This window comes from Alosa alosa, chromosome 6, assembly GCF_017589495.1.
Source record: "Alosa alosa isolate M-15738 ecotype Scorff River chromosome 6, AALO_Geno_1.1, whole genome shotgun sequence".
Taxonomy (NCBI): Eukaryota; Metazoa; Chordata; class Actinopteri; order Clupeiformes; family Clupeidae; genus Alosa; species Alosa alosa.
The window spans coordinates 12170356-12177954 of NC_063194.1; the positions used below are offsets into that span (position 1 = coordinate 12170356).

A 7599-nucleotide genomic window follows, 5' to 3' on the forward strand; every position below is an offset into this window, starting at 1 on the left:
TATAACTTACAAAGTCTAACTTTTTGACAGGGCCGTCAATTTTACACAACATATAAAGTATTACCGAGAGAAAGGAGAGAGAGAGAGAGAGAGAGAGAGCGAGAGAACACTTGAGAAACACTTTGAAACAAACCATTTATAAATTACGTATAATTTAATTCTTTGAGCAGTTATGATAGTCAGCAGTTGCTGTTAAAAAAAAGGCGCAACAGCGCCAAATGGAAAATGCTCAGGATGTCCAGCTGCGATTTCTAAAAAAAATCCCTGATTTAAGTTTGATCAACGGTGTCCTCCCTCTTTCACTTCTTATTCGAATCTTTCTATAAAACCACATTGGTGGAGATGGAAGACAAACCACAAGAAGATCGACTGGATCTACAACCACACAACCAGCAGGTATGGTCATGCTTACAACCGGAATAAAAAAATAAGCTATTTCTTTTATGAAATATGCAGTGTAATGGTATGGTGTGTGTGCTCCTCCTTTTCAGTTGAAGCATCGTTGACCTACAGACAGAATGGCACTTCAGAGCTGCTCCTGGTTGACAATCATTCTATGCTTTGCGCATATTATTTACTTATTGCGCGCATTATTTACTTATTTACTTACTTTTTTGTTTACTTGAATGTTATGTTTGACTGTGGACTTAAATTGGTAAAATATGTCTTGTCTTCACCGTGGGATAGTGAGAAACGTAATTTCGATCTCTTTGTATGTCTGGAACATGTGAAGAAATTGACAATAAAGCTGACTTTGACTTTTGACTTTGACTTTGATATCAACGCAGTACCCATAAAGCCTACATGCGGACTACAGAGAAGATTGGTAGACCAATCCTACAGCCTTCTGGACAGCGTGGTAAATTAAAGCGTAGGCTATGAGCCAGGCTTTGATGTTTTCAGTGGGCCAATCACGCAGTGACGATGTCATTCCGCTTTATCTCGCAGGGTGGTCGCTTTCCTGTGGAGTGCCTTGATCACTATCGTCAGATTACGTTCCCATCCTCTGCATTTAACACCTCTGAGGCTGCAGATGTGAGTGACATTCTTGAAAAGTAGCCTAATTGGTGTGGCTGCAGTGGATACCGTAGCCTAACTAAATACCCGCGTGTCTCCTCTTTTTTACAGAATGCTGGTGCAGAGAAGATGGCTTATGAAACTCTCAAATTGATCGACACTTTGTTTGCGAATGACTCTATGCCGACCAGCTGGAACAACAACCTGGAGGATTTTCAGAGTTTAATTTATCGTCAGATTGAGGAGAGCAGATGTGTGAGTGAAACAGATAAAACAGTGATTACAAAGACAGCTAATTCTAAGTGTTTTCTTTAATCTGAATTTGACAATTCTTCTTAACCAGATTATGAGCAAAACACATTCGTCCCTGAATGATTTCCAGGATAGAAATACTGTACTGAAAACGTTCTTTGACAAAATAGCAAACATTTTGACAGAGAAGGTGAGGACTGGAACCGTTCAGCAATATTATCTTCTTTGTCGCATAATAGCCTATTATCAATAATTAATTACTATGTTCTTTTCAGGAATCCAGTATTTGTGCGTGGGAGGTGGTTCGACAACAGATATTGTCCACACTCAGATTTATTCTCCAGAGCTCCAACTACCTTTTATAGGCCAAAATCTGTGTAATTTATTTAACCTATTTATTATTAATGTACGTATCTATGTATTTATTTATTAATGCACACAATATATTTTGAACTATAGGCCTACATCTATATGTGTTACTACTTACTTGCATTGTAACTTGATAAATAGCTTTGACAGGCCATCTGTATTTTTATTTATTTTTTTACCACACCTATATGTATGCATAAATACTATTTATTCAAACTATCTTTCCAAATCAAATAAATATGGAAAATATACGTTGTTTCGTTGTTTCTGATGTAGCGTATGTGGATCCTTTGTTGGAACATTGCAGACAGCAGAAATTGTCGAAATCGCAAATCTTTGCAGGGCCCAGAGCCTCGCAATCAGTTTTTTCCTTGCTACCGTCGTCTTTGCGCTTGACTCTGCAGCTTCAGCTAGGCTGTAAATAAAAACGGCAAAATAAATTCAACCTTGAATAATAAATTCCAAAATAAATTCAACCTGGTAAAAAAAAAAAGGACAACAAACTTTTAGCTGAAACTAATTCTTAAGGGAAAAAAAATCCCTCAAAAACTATTAGGCCTAGGCTAATCTTTACAAAATCACACGTGCCACAATTATTGGTGCTTTAGGCCTTGTGGGCAATGGAATGACTACATGACGTAGGCAAAGAGAACCTAGCCTAAACATAAGCTCCAGGAACCTCCGGGAAGCTCAACCATTGATATAGTTTCAGTTTCGATTTCCGCTTTCAATTTCCACTTACTGTACCTCATTGAGCACATAAGGAGTAGGCTATGCTATTAGCCAAGTGCTCCTCTCCTTACGAGTGCAAACCAATCTGTTGTAGTCTGGATCAAGGTCCTCACAAACTCTCCCCCCGGAAAGCTACATAATCTGTACTGGTTATCAGATATTTTTTCTTTTATTAAAATTAATTTATTATTTAAATGACAAATCCATAACAATGGACTGTCTACACATAGGCCTACATCTGATTCTTCTGTCATTGATTTTTATTTTAAAAAGATGAACTAAAGAATCAGGACCTCCCACACCAAAATAGGCTACAAGTTATTCCACCAGAGTGTGTCAGACTTCTAGGCCTAGGCTGGGTTTGGTAGAATTTGGTATATTGTTTAGGCCAATTAACTTTTCACTCATTAGGCTAATGCGAAGTTTAGCCCTTGGTCAATGCTGTGTTTACCTCAGTGGTACCCCAACTTTTTCCGCCATTCTCCACTTTGGAGTTGAAAGTAATTGTGGTGAATAATTACTTAATATTAATCTTAGACTGGCAAACTTCAGGAACACTCAGGAATCAGGTTTAGCAGAGAGGGTAAAATGGTCTATGGTCTGGAGGCCATGGCACAAAGGCCATGGCCTCGTGTTGGATCAACCTCTCTCTCTCTTCTTCAGTTCTCCATGTTCTAGTTCTTAGTCTTAATCACTTTTGTATGGGTTAAACAAAGAAAGAAATTTGGCGCCAAAACAAGCCAACATGGTTGGTTCTCCACTTGGCATCAGACACACCTACTCACACCTACTTCACACCTATCTGAATAGCATGAGGAGAGATATCTTATATATCAGAAATATCACTTATAGAATGTTCCAAACATTCTCACAATCAAATCCTTACTGAGACTATTACAAAGACCTTACAATCAATCCTTGTACTGAGACTATTACAATGATACCAAACATGAATACATTTACATTTCATAACACATGGATACATTATATCAAGGTAACATCCTTTGTCTTGTGGATCTGATAGCCCTTAGAACCAGTACATTAGCATTTCATTGGGAGAGGGGAGGGTGTCTTTGTTTTAAAGCCAAAAGGGGCCACATGGCTAACTGAAACTAGTCTAGAAATTAAATGATTAATTTTAACCGTAAAAATTATTTCTATCAGAGTGTCCCACCTTACCCCATCACGTCAGCTAAATGATAACGTTAAAATATTATTTCTGCATTGTTGTTCCACGTTATTCCCCATCTCGGACCCTGGATGTGATGTTTTAATTGTGTAGGCCAACCAATAACTGACGAGATGCGCGTTCAGGAGAGTTTCAATTGCATGGGAGGGAGGAAGGAGTAGTGAGCTATAGCTCTCTGTTCTGTTTGAATGTCAACAGAAGTGACGTTACCCCACCATCGCTGATACACCTTTAAACTAGAGCGGTAGCGAATCCAATGCCGAGTTTGTGACCGAACCGAACAGAAAGGCTAGGCAATCAAGGACATGGGTAGATAGATGGAGAAATCAAAAATAATAAATAAAAAGTTCTATGGAGATGTGCAAAAGTTGGAGAAAGTCAGATATGTGTGTGTGTGTGTGTGTGTGTGTATGTGTGTGTGTGTGTGTGTTTTGACGTGTGATGAAATAAGAAAATAAATAAAAGGTCTGTAGCATAGGGAGAGGGATGTAAAAGTGCTAAAAGTCATGTAGGTGTGTGTGTGTGTGTGTGGGGGTCATGAGTGCTGAGGAGTGAATGAGTGCAAAGTCAGTATAGTGTGAGTTCAGAGTTGGGAAATGTTTGAGAGTGCTGAGGAGTGAATGTGTGCAAAGTCAGTATAGTGTGAGTTCAGAGTTCAGATGGCCTGGGGATAAAAACTTCTCCTGAGTCTCTCAGTTCTGGCTTTGTGACTACATAGGCGTCTTCTTGATTTCAGCGGTAGTAATAATCCATTGTTAGGATGAGAAGAGTCCTTCAGAATCTTTTGGGCTCTTAGGAGTACTCTTTTGGAATAGATATCTTGTAGAGCAGGGAGTTGAGTTCTTATAGTACGTTCAGCTGAGCGCACTACTCTCTGCAGAGTACTACAATCTCTAACTGTGGAGTTCCAATACCAGGTGATGATGCTACCAGTTAGAACACTCTCAACCGCTGAAGTGTAGAAGGCCTTCATGATGGATGTAGAAACTTTGAATTTCCTTAGCTGACGAAGGAAGTACAGTCGTTGTCTGGACTTCTTCAGAACATATTGAGTGTTAACAGTCCATGTTAAATAGGTCACATATATGCACTAAATTCTTATACATGCACTACTTTTACTTGCATATGTACATGAAATGCTTGCGCGCACACAACTTTTTCTTGCACATACACTACGGTTTCTTTCACATGCCAATGAAAAGCTTGCACATAAAACAATTCTGTCTTGCACATCCACGTCAAAAACTCACACACATATTACATTTACTTCGCACATACACCATTTGTCTTGCACACACACACACACAAAGCCTACTTCGTGCACACACACTAATTTTACTTTGCATGTAGGCCAACTATTACCCTCATCGAAAGCTAATTTCTCCTGTACATTTCTGACATTTCACACATAACAGCATTTCCCTGCAGCCATCAAACACATAGGCTAAATTAGGAAAACAGGATGTTTCTGTGTCGACGACAACACGCCGGGTACAAGCGCATGTGTAGGTATAAGCTACCTAGCGTTCATGGGCTTCGGAAAAACCTTTTTCCCAATGATGATGAAAACATCATCATTCCGTATCATTTTCGTCACGTAATGTGTGAGTCAGAGGTCGGAAACTGGGGTTAGATTTTACTAACAGAGTTGCCCATTTAGGGGCTCGTCATAACTTTTGTTGTTACGTTGTAGTTAATTTGAAGTCCATGTGGCCTTTCATGTCCAACAGTTTTAATGTGAACTTGGGAATTTGCTGTTTTTGTCACTTGAAAGCTGCATATCTTTCTTTCAAGCGTCTTGCACTATATTTTAAGCAAATACAGTTGTTTATTTAGGATTAGTGAGTGTATGTTTTAACCTTTGTGTGGCATCCGTGTTTGTCACACATTCCGACGGCAAAGCATATGAACACTTTCTGTGGGAAAAACAAATTAGCCATGGGGGTGGTCCTTTCATTCCCAAGTGCCATGAATGCACCAATACAGATTAATGTTCACGGTGACGACACATCATAGACAGCGACACACACACACACACACACACACACTGGAGGGAAAAGACAGAATGGCAGAGAACCCAAGATCCGTTGAAGAGCATGAACATGTTAGACCATGGCCATACCTTCAAACGTAGGCTACATCACTTCAGAGATTCGAGATCAACGAAAACAAATATTTTTTCAGATGCCTTCTGTGTAGCCTAATCCAAAGAAAAAAGTTCCTGTCGATGTCAACACAAACATACGAACACAATTTCAGTGGAGTGTACTACGAACCTCGATTAGTGGGTTAGCGAGGTATGTTGCGCTCAAAGCCAGGGTATGCTGTGACACGAAAGTGGTTCAGTTTTAGCGTCGCTGTATCACCATGGTATCTTATGCTGTCAACCAAACCTCAGGAGCAGGTTATCAGCTAAGATTCCGGGTTAGATTGGCTACTTAAAGCACTAAGCGCAGCTCCCTAGCCCCTCCTCTGACAATGGCGTCACCATTCGTAGGTATTCCCGTGGATCTCGGTGCACGCATCGTTCAAGGGTCCCTCCGGAGACAGAGGGTGTTTCGGGACAGATCCGATCTTTAAGCATTGCCTGAGGATATTCTTTATGACAGATACAGGTTCTCATCAGAGGGTATTCGCTATTTGATCGCTCTTGTTGGACCTTATGTAGGTAATGCCACAAAAAGAAGCTGTGCACTTACTGTTGCGCAGTGTGTCTGTGTTTAACTGCGTTTTTTTGCCACAGCAACATATTTACATGCAGTTGGTGATGCGGAAAATCTAAGCAAAAACACGGTGTGCCGTGCAATTCAAAAGGTTGTAGCTGCACTCAATAAATTATTAGACGTGTTCGTGGCGTTTCCTGGCTTTTTGCCCTATCAAACCGTGAAGGAAGGATTCTATCAACTTTCAGGTGATACAAAACCACTAAATGTGTAGCGGTAGAGCGTCAGTCTTGAATGTGTGCGTGCGGAGTTCTTTCCTCAAGCATTAGGCCTATGTACTGTACTTATGTGTAGGGCTTGAATAGTTCATATTATTGTATAGTTATTCGCTAAAAATCATGGAAGTATGGCCAGTGTGGTGTATATAGCACGTGTTTTTTTTAACGTTCTATTCTCTCATCCATTTCCAGGATTCCCCAAACTCAAGTATTAGGCTAGATCATGTGGGATGAGCAAATGCATGCAGGTACTAACGTTGTACTGGCGCTTCATAATATCCAGACTATGTAAAAGAAATGCCATTTGCAGATGACTTGTGACCATCAGCTGATGGTAACCAGTGTGGACGCCAAATGGCCCGCGTATTTTCCGGGAGTCTAGTCTTTGCCGTCAGTTCCAGCAAGGTGTGCCAATTACACAAGAACACTAACTCTAAATGTGGAGTAACGCATTAACCACACCGTGTTCTCCCCCTTTAATAGGCCGTTACGATGGATTACTCGTAGGGGACAGGGTATGCCTGTATGCGGTTCCTGATGACTCCGTACAGTGACCCACAGAGTCGGTCAGAGGGCCGCTTCAACAGGGCCCTCAGCACATGCAGGGTGAGGATTGAAATGACATTCGGAATAATCAAGTCCCTGCCTCCGGGGTCTGAGGGTGAAGCCAGAAAGAGCCAGCCAGATCATTACTGCATGTGTGGTGCTTCATAACATTGCCAGTATTAGGAAGGAGAGAACCCCTCATGTGCCATTGGTGGCTGATGACGTTGTGGACCCCATCACAGTAGACCATCCCACAGGAGTGGCCGTCAGACAGGCGATCACCAACCAGTTTTTTGGATAGTGTGGGCGACTCAAAACTTTGGTCGCCGAGAGGCTGAGTAGGGGAGACTAACTTGCCCGACGCGCTGTTCAATAACTTACAGTAGCGATAAAGTTAAGTTCCTTTATTGTAGAAAACAGTCATCTCCAGAATATCCAACACAGCTCAGTATCAGTTCATGAACGTCAATAAATCCAGTTCTTAAAATCCACAAGTTTCATGTATTCCACAACAGCTTATTCCATTCAACAGTCATCAAAATGCGATCAGCAA

General features: G+C 40.9%; 1 pseudogene; it reads left to right on the forward strand.

Annotated features, from left to right (window-relative positions):
* The first annotated feature begins 342 nt into the window (after positions 1-342).
* Positions 343-7347, forward strand: LOC125295605 (annotated as a pseudogene).
* Positions 7348-7599: the final 252 nt, after the last annotated feature.